Source organism: Phyllostomus discolor, chromosome 13, assembly GCF_004126475.2.
Source record: "Phyllostomus discolor isolate MPI-MPIP mPhyDis1 chromosome 13, mPhyDis1.pri.v3, whole genome shotgun sequence".
Taxonomy (NCBI): domain Eukaryota; kingdom Metazoa; phylum Chordata; class Mammalia; order Chiroptera; family Phyllostomidae; genus Phyllostomus; species Phyllostomus discolor.
The window spans coordinates 6,700,736-6,720,039 of NC_040915.2; the positions used below are offsets into that span (position 1 = coordinate 6,700,736).

General features: G+C 44.2%; 1 pseudogene; it reads left to right on the forward strand.

Moving 5' to 3' along the window:
• LOC114510344 overlaps positions 1 to 8,475 on the forward strand; it is a 22,701-nt pseudogene extending 14,226 nt beyond the window's left edge.
• The last annotated feature ends 10,829 nt before the right edge of the window (positions 8,476 to 19,304 follow it).

A 19,304-nucleotide genomic window follows, 5' to 3' on the forward strand; every position in this document is an offset into this window, starting at 1 on the left:
TCCAGCACCCCCTGGGCTGGGTGGAGGACAGCCGTCTGAAACTGAAATCGGGTGATGGCACAGACAGGGGGAAACTCCAGGAGAAGCCCATTAGCTCTGGTTGGAAGAATGGGAAAGGAACTCTGATGCTCGAAGAGCGAGGAAATGCCTCCCTCTCCTTAGAAATTGTCTTCATTCTCTCGTGCACGAGCCCCCTAACATTCCTGCTGCAGTCCACTTGGCTTGCAGGCACCTAAAACTCAAAGGGAGAGAAACTTGGATTGGAGGCAACCCAAGGGATGGGGATGAACGCTGTCACTCGCTCTTGCTCTTGCTATTGCTCTCTGTCTGTCCTCTTGCCACTTGGCCCTGAAAGGGGGGCACAGTTGCAGGAAGTACGCTGCAGAACAAAGTAACAAAAACTCTAGCTTTTTGACTGAAAAGAGGGGCCCCAGGGAGATAATGGAGGAGGAACTCAGAAAACCGACCCCATAAAGTCGTTTATGAACTCCTGAGCTCACCTCCAAGCTCAGCACGCATGGATTTGAGCCTAAGCAGCATACCAGGTATTCAGAAGTGAACTAAAGGATTCACGGCCATCCTATTCTCAGACTGACCACTGGAGGGTGCCCTTGTGGGCCAAATCGAAACAGTGCTGCAAAGGCATTGAAAAGGGAATTCACATTGAAACCCCAGAAGGCAGGTCTGAACTTGTGGCCTGAACCCAACAGTCAGTTGCCTGTTAAAATATAAATTTCAATATTTTCCATAGTATTCAAATAAGACTCGGTCTCATGAAATTCAAAATGCCTAGAATTCAAAACAAAATTACTTGGCATATGGAGACCCAAGAAAAGCTCAACTTGCATGGCAAAGACTATCGAAAGAGGCCAACACCGAGATGTTGGAATTAGGTAACAGACTTTAAGATGCTGTAAAGAAGCTCCAAGAAATAAGGACAAGTACTCTTGAAATGAATAAAGAAAGGTCTCAGCAAAGAAAAAGAAGACATAAAAATAAAGAAATTTTAAAAATTAGGACTTAAAAATACAAGATTTAAAAGTTAGATATACACTACATAAGCTCAGGAGCAAAATAGGAAATAGGAAAGCCCTGGCTAGTATAGCTCAGTGGATCATGCACAGGCCTGAGAACCAAAGGGTTGTGGGTTCAATTCCCAGTCAGGACACATGCCTGGGTTGCGAGTCAGGTTTCCAGTGGTGGGTATACAAGAGACAACCACACATTGATGTTTCTCTCCCTCTCTTTCTCCTTCCCTTCCCCTCTCTCTAAAAATAAATAAAATCTTTAAAAAATTAAAAGCAAAATGAGAGTCCATAAAAGAAGAAAGAAAATAGGACAGAGGAGAGAGTCAGTCAGTAAACTTGAAAGTAGGCCAGTATAAATGATCCAGTCTGAATAACAGAAGATTTATTGATTTATTTATCTCTTGTATTTATTTATTTTTGTAGCACTTGAAGTTTTATTTATTTTTAATCATATTTTAAATTACCGTTGACATGCAATATTATGTTAGTTTCAGGAATACTCCCTAGTGATTAGATATTATAAAGCTAAGTGATCATCCCAATAAATCTCATACCCATCTGGTACCATACATAGTTATTAGAATATTATTACTATATTCCCTGTGCTGTACTTTACATCCCCATGACTATTTTGAAACTACCAATTTGTACTTCTTAATCCCTTCACCTTTTCACCTACCCCCCAACCTCCCTCCAACTGGCAACCGTCAAAATGTTCTCTGTATCTATGAGTCTGTTTCTGTACTGCTTGTTCATTTATTTTGCTTTTTAGCTTCAGTTGTTGATAGAATGTATTTATTGCCATTTTATTTTTCATATTTTTTATCTTCTTGTTTTTAAAGAAGTCCCTTTAATGTTTCATGTAATACTGGTTTGGTAGTGATGAACTCCTTTAGCTATTTCTTGTTTTGGAAGCTTCAATTCTAAATGATAGCTTAGTTGGGTAGAGTAATCTTGGTCATAGGTTCTTGCTTTTCATCACTTTGAATATTTCTCTCCCTTCTGGCCTTCAAAATTTCTGTTGAGAAATCAGCTGACAGTCTTATGGGAGCTCCTTTTTAGGTAACTAATTACTTTTCTCTTGGCGATTTTAAGATTCTCTCTTTGTCTTTAACCTTTTGCATTTTAATTATGATGTGTCTTGGTGTGGGCCTCTTTGGGTTCATCTTGTTTGGGACTCTCTGAGCTTCCTAGACTTGTGTGTCTGTTTCCTCATCAGGTTAGGGAAGTTTTCTGTCATTATTTTTTTCAAATATGTTTTCAATTTCTTGCTCTCTCTTTCTCCTGGCTCCCCCATTATGTGAATGCTGGCACACTTGAAGTTGCTCCAGAGGCTCCTTACACTATCTTCACTTTTTTTTTGCATTATTTTTTCTTTTTGCTGTTCTGATTGGGTGTTTTTTGCTTCCTTATGTTCCTAATTGCTGATCTGATTCTCAGCTTCATCTACTCTACTGTTGAAGATTGTTCTTCATTTCAGTTCATGGATCCTTCTGTTCTGACTGGTTCTTTTTTAGCTGGTTTCTATGTCTATTTTCATCCTATCGAAGTTCTCACTAAGTTCCTTGAGCATCCTTATAACCATTGTTTTGAACTCTGTATCTGGTAGTTTTCTTGTCTCCATTTTATTTAGTTGTTTTTCTGGATATTTCTCCCGTTTTCTCATTTGGGACATGTTTCGTTGTCTCTGCATTTTGGCGGCATCCCTGTATTTGTTTCTGTGTATTAGGTAGAGCTGCTACATCTCCCAGACTTGGTAGAATGGCCTTGTGTAGTAGGTGTTCTGCAGGTCTCAGCAGCGCAGCCTCTCCGGTCCTCCAAACTGGGCTCTCCAGGTGCACCCTTGTGTGGGCTGTGTATAATGTCCTGTTGTAGTTGAACCTTGACTGCTGTTGGCCTCACTGGGAGGGGTTAACCCCCAGGTTGATCTGCTGAGAGGACTGGCTGCGACTACAATTGAGTTGATGCTGTGCTGGAGTAAACTCTACAGAGCAGGACTTGCTTCATCAGGGCTTTGGTGCTCACTGTGTCTGACCCTTGAGTGTGTGACTTGTGGTGGTGATAGGATTGTAACCAGCATGGTCTGAGACTATTCACCAGATACACTGGCTCTGGGGCCTTCTGGGAGGTACAAAGCAGCCACTGCCTGTTCCCTGCCTGGAGCTACCTTGCATGAGCTACAGAGTAATGTACAGGTGGCTGCTACTTGTGCTGGGCTTGGAGGTGCCCAGGAGAAGCCAAGCTGCAACCAAGGCTGGCTGGGCCTGGGGTTACTTAGCAAGAGGTATAGGTTACACAGAGGCCAGATGCTGCTTGTTTGAGAGACTTTAGGAAAGTCCCTGAGAAATTTTAGGAAAGTCTGAAGCATGAGCCAAGACAGGCCATTCATATGGAAAAACCACTGGAAATAGAGTGGGTGGGCCTACAAGTTTGGTGGGGAGAAGTCTCAGGGAATCACCAGGGTGGGACAGATAGTGAGAGCCAGGTTGATGTAGAGATGAAGATGTGGTTCTGGCCTGCCCTCTCATGGGGGAAGGGCTCATCAAAGGAACAATGGCCTCTGCCAGCACTTTTGTCTAAGAGAAAGTTGTCCCTTTCCCCAGCTCTTGCCCTTATGTCAGACAATTTAGTTCCTCCCCATATGTCCCTGGTGCCTTTCCAGCTGCTGCCCCAGGGCTGGAGCTCAGAGGAAGTTAATCAGAGTAAGCCCTTGTGTGGGCCCTTTAAGAGGAACTGCTGGGCACTCCAGAGTCTTCTATCTCAGCCTCAGTTCCTGCTGGTTCTTACAGCCAGAAGTTATGAGAACTTCTCTTCCCTGCACTGGAACCCTGGGCTTGGGGGCCTTGTGTGGGGCTGAGATCCGTTGCTCTTCAGGCAGATTCTCCACAGCTGAGATATGCTTCCTGATTTTTATTTGACTCCTAAGGTTGGGACCATCCCGTTCCACGTCTCCACCCCGCCTACCCATCTAAAGTGGCTTCTTTAAATTCCTAGTTGTAGGACTTTCATTCAGCCAGATTTCAGGTGGTTCTCAATGATGGTTGTTCTGTAGTTTAGTCATAATTTTGATGTGGTTGTGGGAGGAGACAAGTACAATGTTTACCTACACTACCATCTGGACCAGAAGTTCAAGAAAAAGATTTTTTCTAATAAATAGAGCCTCAAAAAGAAAACAACCCATAAGGTTTAGCTTTCACATCATTGGAGTTTCATTAGTTTATTAGTTTAATAAACTAATTGACAGATTAGTTTCATTATGATACATCTGGGCATGGATTTCTTTGGTTTATCCTGTTTGGGTCTTGCTGGTTTGGTTTGGTTTTGTTTTTATCTTTTCCTCACTGTTATTTATATTGGTGTTGGAAAAACTGGATAACTTTATGCAGAAAATATAAATTCAAACCCATCTTACACCACACATAAAAATTAACTGAAAATGGACCAAAGACTTAAACATAAAACTATTAGAATAAAACACAGGAAAGAAGCTCTTTGACATTGTCCTTGGCAATGATTTTTTTTGGATATGGCACCAAAAGAAAAAAAATTACCAAGTGAGACTACATCAAACTTAGAGCTTCTGCTTAGTAAAAGGAATAGTCAATCAAATAAAAAGGCTGCCTACAGAATGGGAGAAAACCTTTACACACTATATCAGATAAGGGGTAGATATCCCAAGTTTGTAAATAATTCGTACAATTAAAACAATCTAATTTAAAAATGGGCAGGAGAGCCCTTGTGGGTGTGGTTCAGTTGGTTGGAATGTCATCCTGAACACCAAAAGGTGTGGGGTCCAATTCCCGGTCAGGGCACATACTTAGGTTGCAGGTTCAATACCTGGTCAGGGTGTGTATGGGAAGCAACCAATTGATGTTTCTCCCTCTCTCTTCCTTTCTCTCTAAAATCAATAAACATTTTTTTATTTTAAAAAATGGGTAGAAAAGCTAAATAGATGTTTCTCCAAGGTGTCATCCATGTGGTGAACTAATCAGGGAAATGCAAATCAAAGTCACAATGAGATATCACTTCTAACTGACAAGAATGACGATCATCAATCATCGAGAAGATGAGAGAGAACAAGTTCTGGGGAGGATGTGGGAAAGGGGGCGGACCTTCGTGCCCTGTTGGTGGGATTGTAAACCCATGCAGCCACTGTTGGGAACAGTATAGAGGTTCTTCAAAACATGAAGACTAGAACTATCATGTGATCCAGTGATCCCACTTTTGGATATATATCCGAAGGAAGTGAAAGTGGGAAATCAAAAGATACAGGCATGCTGTGTTTTATTGTGCTTCTCTTTATTGCTCTTCACAGATACTGCACTTCCATCAACAGGGAGGCAAGACCCCCCCACCCACCAGCAAAACAATTGCAACTTGCTGAAGGCTCAGACGATGGTGAGCAATTTTTAGCAATGTTTTAAAATTAAGGGATGTACATTTCTTTAGACATGATGCTATTATACACTTAATAGACTGTAATAGACCATGCTATGCTGCATATGCACTGGGAAAATAAAAGACATGTGTGACTCAATTTATTCAGATATTCACCTTACTGCTTTGGTCTGGAGCCAAACCCAAAATATCTCTGAGCTATGTCTGTGTCTGCACCCCCATGCTCATTGCATCAGTAGCCGAGGCACAGAAACAGCCTAAGTGTTCGCCAGTGGATGAATGGATAAGGAAGACAAGGCACATTTATACAATGGGTACTATTTAGCTATGAGAAAAAACACAGTTCTGCTATTTGCAACAACATGGGTGGACCTTGAGGGCATTATGCTAAATGAGATAAATCAAACAGAGAAAGACACACACTATATATCTTTTATATGTGGAATCTAAAATAAACAAAATCCTAAAAGCAGAGAGTAACATGGTGGTAACCAGGGGTTGGGGAGCATGGGGTGGGAGAGATGTTAAGTTACAGACTTAAGCAACTGGTAGATAAGTCCCAGAGACCTAACACACAATACAGTGATTATAGAGAACAAAACTATGTTATAAACATAAGTAGCTAGAAGTGTTAGCTAATGCTACTATGACAATTGTATTGCAACATAAATGTATCAAAGCAATATGTTGTATCCCTTAAATTTATGCAATGTGTATTTCAAATATAAGTCAATATAAAATAATAAAATAAAATAAAATCTTCCTATAATAGTACAGGAGTCAAAACAGTGCTGTATTGACACAAACATAAATATGTTTATTTCTTTAATTTATATCTATGATATATGGAACAGCATGGAGAGTACCAAAATAAACCCTTACATTTATAGTCAATTCATTTTCAATAAAAGTGTCAAGGTGATTCTATTAATTAACTCGAAGTGGCTTACTACACTGAAATTGATTAGCTGCAAATGGTGCTGGGACATTTGAATAGCCACATGCATCAGGAAGGGTTTACACACTTTCCCGTCACACACAAAAATGAACTCGAAATGGCTTACATGTAAGAGCTAAACGATAAAGTGTTTAGAAGCAAACGTAGGAGACTATCTTTCTGACCTTAGATTAAATAAAGATTCCTTAGCTATGACTCCAAAAGCATATTATGTAAATGAAAAATTGACAATGTGATTTCAAATGTAAAACTTTTGCTTTTTAAAATACATCATAGAGCCAGCACAGTGGAGCGGAGGTGGCACTGACCCTTCAGACCTGAAAAGTGTCTGAAAATTCCAGCGACAGCAGTTCGTCTTGTGGCAGGACCATCCTCAGTCAGGAGGGGTCTGGTACAGAGCAGGTGAATTCTGAACCCGGGACAGCCAGTGACAGCTGCGAGCTCAGCCCGGAGCATTCGTCTCCAGAGCCACAAGCAGTGAGAGCAGGGAGAGGGCAGCGGAAACGTCTCCATCTCAGTGGGAGAAACTGCTTATCCAGCTTGGGAGGAAACGAAGTCAGTGCTTGAGCGAGAGGAGGAAAAGTCACCTGAAGATAGTGTCTACTTTGGAACTGTCGGTGACAATTCTGACATTGTTACCCTTGAGCCACCTAAATTAGAAGAAATTGGAAACCAAGGAGAAGCCAAAATTGTTACAGAAGCACAGAGGCCAGAAGGCTCTAACTTACACATTCTGACAGCCAGAAGCTGTATTTTCATCTCAGCCTAGTGCCGACAGGTCAGGAAGGGGCTCAACCAGTCGTCAGCCCGGTCCTGCCTTGAGGCCACCCTGCACTAGGAGGCGGAAGGCTGCTTCTAGTTCAGAATCTGAAGAACGGCTGGCTGCTCACTGACTAGAAACTGGCCCCTCTGAGGAGCTGTATGAACGCCGTTTCAGTAGTGGCCTCAGTAAGTGTGTTACATTTGCTGGTGATTGTAATCAGCTTGGGGTTTGGACATCTCTACGGCACATTCAGATTCAGGAGCATCAACAGTTAGTCGCAAAGATACATGGAGAGGAATTGAATGATACGAAGGCTTAGCTTTCCCAGTGTCACCAGAAACAGGAATCTGCTACAGATTGTAAGTCATTGAAGGAAAACCTTGCACAGTGCTGGGGGCCCTTACTGAAGCAGAGAAAAAGATGTCTTTTGACATTCAGAAAAAGAAACTTAACACAGAAAATCAGGATTTAAGAATATCGCTGGAGAAGGAAGACAAACCTTGTCTTTACTACTGGAAGAAGTGGCAACTAAGAGAACTGATCAGGACATGGGAAGACACAGGGGCAAGTACTGAGTTAGTTACAGAAAATCAGAAACGTAAGCAGCATTTGAAAGCAGAAAAGCAGAAAACACACAGCTTCCTTAATCAAAGGGAGACTCCGTTGGCGGAAGCGAACATGCTGAGGAGTGGGAATGATTGAAAACCGAGGTGTTAAGGGGGGAAGGTCAGCCGCTCAGCTCTAGGCGGTCAGCAGGCAGCCCAGGCTCTCCCCATGCACTGCCTGAGAAGGGGAACTAGAAATCTGATGGGTAAGACTCCCTGAGCCAGGGGGAAGTTCAGTTTGAACAGCAGCACTCTGATTTGTGGGAAAGAGTGTATATTGAGGCAAGATCAAAATGGAAAACGAGAAACTGATGGGAAAGAGTAAGGGAGCAGAGGAAACCACAGGGCTAAAAATAAATCAAAAGAAACAACTCTGGGTTCAGTTAAGGAAACATTTGGTGCCTTGAAGACTCCCACCAAGGAGTTTGTGAGGTGTCATAAAAAAAAAACTAAGCATGTGAAAGAAGCTGTGAAAGAAAATCTGAAAAACATCTCCGGTCCAAATCCACTTTGGACATTTCGAAGACACCACCAAGAGTATCTTTGAGGAAAAGGGCAGCAAAAGATTTGGTGCTACAAAAGCAGGCGCAGCTAAAAAGCCAACAGTTTTTAGTGAATATTTATGCCCACAGTATAACACAAAAGCAGAATAACAGAGGCCCTACCACACAAAGAGAGGAAAGGAAAGGAAAGACAGTTTGTTACACAACAGACCGGGGATAGGGCTGAATGATATAAAAGACCCCCCTTTTCTCCGGGGGTTCCTCCCCACCTCCTGGGTTCATTTTGCCTGCCGCCTGAGGAAAGACATCTCTTAATACCAGAGATCAGTGAAAAGGAAAATAATTTATTATTTATTTGAAATAACACAAACTGAAGTTCTCCACAAATACACACAGTCCTCCTGGCACCCTCCACATGGCAAAAGGAAGCACTTCCAAAGCCTCGTGGTCCTGACTCCCACCCAAGCCACGTGGTCCTAAACAGGCGCATGGTCCCAAAAAGAGACGCCCAATGGCTGCCGAGCCTCCGTTTGAATCCCAGCACCAATCTTCCTCTGCAGCCCCAATCCCGGCTCCTCCCACAGCTGCCAGCATTCTGGGCAGGTGTGGCCCTGTGGTGTGGAGCCAGTTATCTCCGAGCTCTTTTGGATCTCACTACAAATCCCTATTTGGGGCTCCCCTCTTGGCTGCACCCTGTTACAAATTCACTTTGAAGAACTGAGAAAAAGTACAAATTCAGAAATCTAGAGCTGAACATGGCTGTAGCAAAAATTCAAATTCTTTCTGAAAAGCTTATTCTGTTGTATTTGAATGTGCTTGACAGGAATCCATTGACTTCGTAAATAGGAAAGTGCCTAATCCTGGAAGGATAGATGAGTTTAGACAGTTAATTGAAAGGTAACTTAATAGAAATACTGGATACTTTTCATCATTGGAAAGAACTTGATCAAATCATCAATAATTTTTAAAAAGATTTTATTTATTTATTTTTAAAGAGAGGGGAAGGGAAGGAGAAAGTGAGGGAGAGAAACATCAATGTGTGGTTGCTTCTCACATGCCCCCTACTGGGGACCTGGACCGCAACCCAGGCATGTGCCCTGACTGGGAATTGAACCAGTGACCCTTTGGTTCACAGGCCCGTGCTCAATCCATTGAGCTATACTAGCCAAGGCTCATCAGTAATTTTTTTCTTTGGTCACACCTTCCCACCTCCATATGGACCCAGGTCAGTTCACATAGCACCATGTTATAATAGTCTTTAACATTTATAGATTGGATAGCATTTTATCATTTGATAAGTTTCTTGGGATGTTACTGTTTGTGAAGTACTTTTTTGTAAAAAAAAGAAAGTACTATTTGTAAAAATACTTTATTGCCAGAGAGTTTAGAATAAATTAAGTCGAAACATATAGTTTCAAGTTAATAGCTATTACAAATTGAAAATTTCATGTAATCAATTTGACTTGAGCAAATAGTTTAATTTCTACCTAAGAAATCAGTTAAGGGCCCTGGCTGATGTGGCTCAGTAGATTGAGTGTTGGCCTGTGCAGCAAAGGGTCGCTGGTTTGACTCCTAGTTAGGGCACATGCCTGGGTTGTGGCCCAGGTCCCCAGTAGGAGGCGTGCGAGAGGCAACCACACACTGATGTTTCTCTCCCTCTCTTTCTCCCTCCCTTCCCCTGTCTCTAAAAATAAATAAATTAATTAAATCTTTTAAAAAAATCAGCCAAGGATATATAAATCCTATTTTGTTTCTTTTCATTTTAGTCTATATAAAAAGGCATTCAGTCACCTTAAGTGAGATTATTTTCCTTTAATCTTTTATTTACTCACTTTTGGGAAGCTAGGTGTGCACTGTACAAGTTAAACTCTGAAATCAGAAGAGCTGCCAACCATTTGGATGTCCCACTTATTTTCATTCATCTATTCCGCTCACCAACCAAACGATGATATTGAACACACTTACTACAGAATTATTGTTGGTAAAGCTACAGACGTGATCAAAGAGGCCAACTTGACAAAGCCCCAAGTTCTAGTGTGTGTGCTTGGCACACAGCTACCAAAACTAACTGTATCTAGTGCTTATCAGCCCTATAGTCCGTAACATGAAACTTGACTAACCTTCAAATGTTAGCTTTATTTTTCTGCATTTGTGATGGTTATCTTTTTGAGTAAAAGTAATGTGTCTATAAAATAATGAGACTGATTCTGGTGAATTTACTCCTGAAATGAATACCTAGTGCTTATAATGAGCAAAGCACTGCGAGGCCGCCCCGGGGAACAAATGAAAACTTCTGGCTGTGAAGGAGCGCATCAGCTTTTGGAGAGTTCGGTGAGTTCATGAAATGGAGCCATAGAGACCGTGCATGTAGTGGCCGCCGTCTGGAGATGTGTGGGAAGGCTTCGTGAAGGGTGACCTTTGAAGTGAACATTTTTAAGACTGGCTTTTGAAGGAGAAATGAGTTTGCCAAGCAGCTAGGCCAGGACATTCCACTCAAAGGGAACTTTGATTGGGAGATCTGAAGGCATACCGCTTCGGGGAGGCAAGGCAGTGCTGGGGGGCAAACAGCAGAAAATATTTAGATCACGAAGAGCCTCATTTTATGGGCATGGACTGGCCTTATTGGCCAAGCAGCCTGGATCAGGGGCGGCAGCCTGGAGAGTGATGGATGGGAAAAGGCGATGCCAAGATGGCCTTTAATGCACTGCAGACCTGAGCTGATGAGGATGAATGAAAGGGGGGAGACGGGTTGGCACTACACATAGTAAGTAAAACTAGTGGTGTTTCTTGAGAAGGGGAAGTAGAAAGTAACCGTGGTTTCCAGATTTCTGGGCTGGCTCATGAGTTGGATAGTGAGATCACCAAGACAAGGAAAGCCAGAAGGTTTGGGGTTAGGGGAATTGGAAATGAGAATTATGCTGTGAGGCACCTCCTGACGTCCAGATTGAGAGGGTTAGCTGGCCGTCGGTTGTGGTGTGACTGTCTCTTCACCAGTCTCTGTGCGTGTGTGTGTGTGTGTGTGTGTGTGGTCTAGGCAGGAAGTCTTTGTCAGGCTCTTGGGAGCACCAACCTGCAAGGGGTGGTAGGAAAAGGAGGCCTAGAGCGACAGGACCAGAGAGTGGCATCATGGACTTCTGAAGATGAACTCAGGTAAGAGGAATATATGTAAGAGTGTGAAACACAGTAAAAAGGATGGACTTCTTGGCTGGGCAATTGGGCAGCCGTGGATGGCATTATGGACTGTTCGTGCGACATCGATGCAGAAGCCTGAGTAGAGAGAGAGAGGAAAGCAGTAAATGTGGACAGTGTTTGTGAGCTGTGGCTGTAGGAGGAAAAAAGGCCGTGTTTTGTTTGCAGGGAGTGTGTATATGTTTCTGCTGAGGGAGGAAGCTGACGCAGAGGGTTGATTTTTTTACAGGAAAGGAAGAAAAAGTATGGAAACATATCTCATTATTTTATTGTCACATTTCTGTTTGTTTTTCTACAGGATGAAAGCATAATGCTGAGTCTTTCTGGCATGGTTATACTATGATTATACTTCAGATTATTTTAACATCCTTTTTCAGTGTTCAGATAATAGATTAATAGAGAAAAATAAATAAATAAGCAAACAAATAAATAAATGCCATCATCAGGAAAATGGAAAGTCAAATTAGACATTTGAAAATATTTATAAATCCTGTATTGGATAGAAGACTAACAGATAAAATATATAATTAACTTAGGAGATGGTGGGTGGGTGGGGGAATAAAAAGATGAGAAACGAGAGAATGAACAGAAAACAAAATATTAAATGTCAGGCTGAAGCCATAATATGTCAATCATTACATTTGTGAACATGTTTGGACATTATTAACTTTACATTATTGCATTAGGTAAATGCAAATTAAAACTATCATGAGGTATCACTACACGTCTATTAGAATAATCAAAATAAAAAACATTGGCAAGACTAAGTGCTGGTGAGGAGATAGCAGCTGGAATTCTCATATATTATAGATGGAAATACAAAATGATACAGCCAGTTTGGAAAGCAATTTAACAATTTCTTTATAAAGTTAAACATATGCTTACAATACGACCTGGCAATCCTACTTCTAGATCTTTACCCCAGAGAAATGCTCACACAAATACCTGTACACGGATGTTTTTAGCAGCTCTATTCATAATTGTCAATGACTGGAAGCCACTCACACATCCAGCAAGTGAATGGTTAAACACACTCATACCTCTATGCAATGAAATAACTATTCAGCAAAATTAATTAGTTAATTTAAAATAAATAAATAAATAAATAAATAAATAAGGAAGAAAAAGAAAACACAATTTAGATTAATTTCTGAGTCATTATGCTGGATTGAAGAAGCTGGTATCAGAAAGCTACATACTGCCTGTTTCCATTAATGTGACATTCTCAAAAGGCCAAAACCATGTTGATGGAGATCTGACTAGCAGTTCCCAGGGGTTCAGGGTGGAAAGGAGGTGGGACTACAAAGAGATAGATAGCACCAGGGGGAGGGAGAGGGGGAGGGAGAGGGCAGTGCTCCGAGTCAGGCTACCACAGTCCTAAGTAAGGTTGGGTGCCTTCCCACCCCACTTACTTCCTAGGGCCAAGGAAGGGCCACATTTCGGGGTACAGATGGGCCATGAGACAGAAGAGCTGACTGATGCCAGAGCTGGGACTCCTGATCCCTAGCCTAGCGCTCTGACAGCAAGAGCAGATTTGGGGGACCAAGGCCAGAGGAGAACCAGGGAACCGTCATGTGGGGGCTGGAGGTGGGAGAGCAGGGGAGGGAGGGAGTGGGGAGTCGAGTTAGGAGCCATACAGCATGCTGCACGCACTCCGGTCAGGGTGAGGAGGCGGGAGGAGTGAGTGAGGCACCCTCACCACCCTCATTCACTGCTCTACCCACTCCTGCCAGCAGCGTTTTCACACTGTGCTGAGATCTGAGGGACCAGCAGAAGGGCCCCTTGCTCCACAGAGCTGACACTGGGCCTGAGAGGTCAGGAGGTAAAAAGTGGTGTTTGGTCAGAGTTTAGACCAAACATCACTTTTCTGATTCTGTCAGTGCCCCTGGGCCAGCCATCCTTACCCCCGGTTTGTTCTTGCTGCCCAGTGTGTAGGGTGAGCAGCAAGAAGCCGTGACGCATGGCGCGGTCCAGAGAAGCACTCGAGACCAAGGATGGCTCATCTGTTCTTTTATCCTCACCCGAGGACATGCTTGTTCATTTTACAGAGAGGAAGGGAGGGAGAGAAGGAGAGGGAGAGAAACATCGACCCACTGCCGCCCGCACACCCAGACCAGCAACCTAGATATGTGCCCTGACCGGAATTGAACCCGAAACCTTTCAGTTCACGGGACAACGCTCCAATCCACCAAGCTGCTGGCCAGGGCAAGGGTCCCTTGATGCTTGGCCTTCCAAGCTCAGGGTCCCACCTGACCTCTCTCCTTGACTGGACTCAGGCCGCTGCTGGGAGGCACCTCAGTTGACAGCCCCACCCCTACGACATGTAATGGCTCCTGTGCAGAATACAGAACTTGGTCTAAAGATTTGACTCTGCAGGCTGTTATGGAGGATAATGCTGGGAAGGCTAGTGATTTGTCTCTGAAGTGGGGACAGCAGGTTCTAGAATTAACATCTGCCAGCCACTAGAGGGCGGTGTGGGGTATGTCAACACCCCAGAAAACTACTTCAGCCAGAGGATGGTAAACAGAGCTTGGCTTCCTTCAGCCTAGGCTTCCGTGGCAGACAGCCTTCGCTTGTTTTCCTGATGTGTCTTAAGCACCTTGAACACTTAGAACCACTCTGTGTGCAGGGGCTTTCCATGGCAGCCTTGCAGCCTGTCATGAATCCTGCTTCAGCAGGAATTCTTGGGGTAAATATCTGAACCAGTCAGTAGAGGGAGGTAGGGAGCTGAGTTCACGAAAGGGCTGCAGGAATTGCTCTGTATTAGAAATAAACTGTAATTGGGTGAGGAGGGAGGAGGAGCTGGCAAAATGGCAAAAGATTAGAGACAAGGGGAGTGAAAGCCAGGGTGGAGAATCAGAAAACCCACCCAGTGGGGTGCGCACAGGACTTCCAAGAACAGGAACCAGAGTGCTCAGTTTGAGGCTGCTTCTGCCCCATCTGGGTGGCTGGTCAGCTTCACTATGAGAACAGCACTCAGTGGAAAGGGCTGCATTCTGTCAGCTGCAGAACAGGAGCAGCACTCCTGTAGAACGTTCCAGATGAACCAACTCCACAGAGAGCACGAGGAGCAGGGACCCAGTGGTGGTCCTGTGAACACCAGCCCCTGGGATCTTACAGGCACCTTGGCAAAGGCTTTGGACTAACACTTGGGCAAAGGGGACTTTGGGTCTTCTCACCCAGGTCTCAGGAGCCTGGGGGTCCCAGTGTGCATCTGAGTTCCGGGAGAGGGCTCCAGGGCCAGGAGGCAGCAGAGGGAGGGGGAACCCCAGATCCAGAGAGGCCTACCACCTTAGAGAGAATGGAACTCAAAGCGGGGGAATACTTTTCCTGATGTGAATGTATTCCTGCTAGTCATCAACCACCCCAAGTTCATTCCCCTTCAGGACTTTCGCTCTTACTAATTCCCTCTGCTTAGCTCTCTCTCCCCCCCTGACTTTCTCATGTCTGGCTCCTTCTCATCATTTAGCTCTAACACGTCTCCTTCTCAGAGAGGAATTCCCTGACATCTCAGGAGGCCCTGGCTTCTCAGCAGCGACCTCCCACGTCTCACTCTGCCACCTCAGCCCCCATCCGTACCGCTATCAGAAATGGCCTTTGCTTATCCAAGTGACTCTCCCCTCACTATGATGTAAGCAGCTTGAGGTCAAGACCTTGCCTGTCATCTTCAGGGCTAATCCTTAGTGCTGGCATGTAGAGGTGCTCAATAAATTTTTTAAAAAAGGATAAATGTTCTATTCAGTAGGTTTGGTCATCACTTCCAATTTATAAAAAGGGAAACGGAGGCCTAGAAAGGCCAGTTACCTTGCCTGGAGTATAGGTGCTAGAGGCAGAACAGGAACACAGGCTGCCTGACTTTCGGGCTCACACCTTGACATTGGGTTATTTTACTTCTACCTTTGCCTGTCTTTCCTGGATGGCACTCAGCACAGTTTGTTGTGGTTTTGTTTGTTTGTTGTCTGGGCATGATGCTGCCGGAACAGGGCTGTGCCCTGCTCCCTGATGGGTTGCCGGGGCTTAGAGCTGCGCCCAGCACGTGCTGTGGCAGGTGCTCCGAGAGCGTTTGCTGGGTGAATGGGCGAACAACTGAGTGAACATACAAGGGAGAGCTGAGGTGGAGGCATCGGAGTGCCCCAGCGGTGGCAGACTTTCCCAGGCCCCAGCTGGAGTTCCGTGCCTGGAGCCCAGCAGTCCCCTGGCAGAGAGGGACGGGCTGAGAAGTTGCCTCTCACTGTTGTGGAAGACACATTTTGGGCCAGATGACGGTGGCCTCACTTGCTTTCATGGCGAGAGTCACCTGCTCCGTGACGCTTCACACTTAGGGTCATTCCTTAACGAAGGGCCTGGGTTTGGCCTTTGCTCTGACCGCAGCTGGGGTGATGCCCAAGGCTCTGTGTGGATCTGTGTGAGCAGCCTCACTTCCACTCATTACATTATGTCAGCATTTTCTTAGCTTCTGAGAAACAGGAAAAACCATGATGTGTGCTGGGGTTTGAAAGAACGATAAGAGAAGACATGGTCACATTTCTTTGGTTTGGGCCCAGAGGGCTGGGTTCCTGTTCGCTCTAATGCGTCACCTTCCACCTCACGCCGGAGGATGAGGACTCTGTGGAAAATATGCCTTAGGGAGAAAAAACAGCAAGGGGATAAGAGTTCATAGACATATAGATATATAGATATATAGATATATTCATTTTTAGAGGGAGGGGAAGGGAAGGAGAAAGAGAAGGAGAGAAATATCAAGGTGTGGCTACCTCTCACGTGCCCCTCCTGGGGACCTGCCTGCAACCCAGGCATGTGCCCTGACTGGGAATCGAACCAGCAACACTTTGGTCCATAGCCCACCCATGCTCAATCCACTGAGTTACACCAGCCAGGGCAGAGTTTTCTAAATTATTACTATGAAACATACAGACACAAAAGAAAATATGACCTATGTGCAGAATTTAAAACATAACAAAATAAAAATCCACGTGCCCACCGCCCTGTCCCCGGGGAGGTGTGTATTTCATAGCGTCGGCCCCTCCCCACCAGAGGTGGCCGCCACCTCCATTGTTGTGGTTAATCATTTCTTTGCTATTTTTAAGTTCTATCGAATATGTGAATATCCTCAAATTCTATATTTTATTTTGTCTATTTTTGACCATTTTATAAATGGACTTGTGTTGGAGGTGTTTCAGGCACGCTTTCGTTGCTCAACAAAATCTTCTCGGACTCGTGCACGTTGACCCTGTGCATTCATTTATGCTACTGTATCAACCTTACTTACCATAATCCAGTGAATGAATAATAAGCTAGGATTTATGTATCTATTTCATACTGATACATAGGTTTTTTTTTCCATTTTAGCTATTAAAATAATAATTTTTTAAAAAAAGGACATGAAGCTGTGGCCAGAGTGTCATCCCGTGCACTGAATGGCTGAGGGTTCGATCTCTGGTCAGGGTGCCTACCTGGGTTCAGGTTTGAGCCCCGGCTGTGGGTCACATACAGAAGGAACTGACTGATGCTTTTCTCTCCCTCTCTCTCTCTTTCTCTCTCTCTCTCTCTTTCACACACACACCTTTTCTCTCTTTCTCTCCCCCTTCCTCTCTCTCTAAAAATCAATTAAAAATCAATAAAAATATCCTCAGGTAAAGATAAAGAGAAAAAGGACTTGAGATTCATTAATGTGGAAATGTACAGTACAAACACAAGATGTACTATCAGAGGGAAATGGGTATGGAGTATATGAGGACTTTCTGTACTTCCCATTTTTTCTGTAAATCAAAGATCATTCCAAAATAAAAAATGTTATTTTTTAATGTTCTCCTGCTTCAATTTATATTCCATATTGTGAAAAGGTTATTTTTAAAAACCAGTGCCGTGAGGAACATACTTGCTTGGACCTCTGATGCACCCGCGCAAGAGTTCCCTTACAGCACACTCCAGGCTGCGACTCTGGGTCACCGAGTGCACGCACCCTCCGTGTCACTAGGCACCGCGTATCAGAAGCGCCCGTTTACTGCCCTGAGTAGGAGAATTCCTTTTACTTCACAGCCCGGGCAAGACTTGTGATATCTGCCTTTTTAATTTTTGCCTGTCTGGTGGGCGTGAAATGTTATCTCACTGTGGTTCAGTTTTGCATTTCCCTGACTACTAACAAGGCTGAACATCTCTTTATATTTTTATTGGCCATCTGTGTTTCCTGTTCTGAGAAATGCTTATTCATGTCATTTACCTTTTGAAAAACTTTTCTAGTGGGTTATCTTTTTCCTATTGATAAAGAGGATTTTGTTACACATTCTGGAAACTACTCCTTTGTCATTTAAAGTGATATATATTTGTCCTAGTTTGTGCCTTTTCATTCTTCATATAGTAAATTTGATGAATATTAAATTGCCTCGGCGATCTGTGCTTTGGGTGGTTTATGTATGAAATCCTTCCCTTTGGTCTGGAGAGCTCCTGTTTGCGCCTTCAGATCTGCTCCCGGCCCTTCTCTAGCCTTCCCTGGGCCCCGGGAGGGGAGGCAGACCTGTCTGGGCTGAATTCACGACTTCCTTGGTCAGGGCTCCCCACCAGGTTGGCCATGAGAAGCGGTGACACGCAATCAAACGTCAGTGAAGGCAGGGAGTTTGTCCTCTCAGTTCTCTCCTTGCAAAGTTGCTGCAGGTCGGCTGTGTCCCTTGACTGAAGGTCCCGCCTCCTGCCTGTGGGCCCCCTCTGCACAGCCCTCTGAGCCTCTGGGTTTTGGCAGCTGTTCCCTGTCCTGTTACATCTCCTATCACCCCCGGGGGCTGCACTTTCCCTCGAGGTTTCTCTATGCCCTCTTCTCACTTTTGTAATGGTCCCTTTTTTGAAAAACCTCACCTGAAGTTACCCAATATGCGTGTGCCAGCTGTTTCCAGCTGGATATGCTCACTCCAAGGTCATATTTTCTTTCTTTAATTAGTTTTTTAATTAGTCTATCTCTACCCCCAGATCCTTAACCTTGGCACTAGTGCCATTTTAAATGGGATAATTCTTTGTCGTAGGGGCTGTCCTGCGTATCGTATGGTTCAGTGGCATCCCTGGGCTCTGCCCCCGATGACGAGAGCATCCCCTCCTTCCTCTTTAGCTGTGGCAACAGAAACCTGCCGAACATTCCCCCTGGCCAGGGCAGCATCCTCTGCCAAGAGTCACTGCTCTCCCCCACGCCAACACCACGCTGACCGGATCACTGAAGCCTGACACCCAGTGGACGTCTTCTGCACTCCCATCTTCTTCAGCGTTGTGCTGGCCGTGCGTGCACCCTCGCTCTTCGTGTGCGTTTTAGTAAGCCCTTCCCCCCACCGGTTGCTGGGGCGTTCATTGGAGCTACACGGAATTTACAGATCAGTTTCCAAGCTACGGTATCGGTGTCCCTGTCCGTGTGCTTAGTGCAGGAGGTCTCTGCCTTTGTTAAGGTCCTTTTTACTGTCTTTCAATAAAGTTTTAAGTTCTTTCCCATTTTTTCTGATATTTATTCTTTGGCACTTCATTTTTGGTAAGTATTATAAATGTCCTTAAAATTACATTGCTATTTGTTGGTGATACGTGTAATCGATTTTGTATGTGATCCAGCAATTTGTTAAACAAACTGTTTCCTTTCAATTATTTGACTGGCTCTACATTCTTTTGGGTTTTATTTTTGTCATATTGTATCATCTGCATATATATGCATTATATGTGCTATATGAATATACGAATTTTGTTTCTTGCAATATGATCCTCATACTAAGTAGTTCTGCTTGTGTTTTCTTGGGAAGCCAGGACCTCAAGTCACAGTTTTTAACAGAAGTGGAGTTAATAGTATCCAGGGCCACCACTAGCCCATGGCAAGCCTTTGTGCAAATAGGAAAA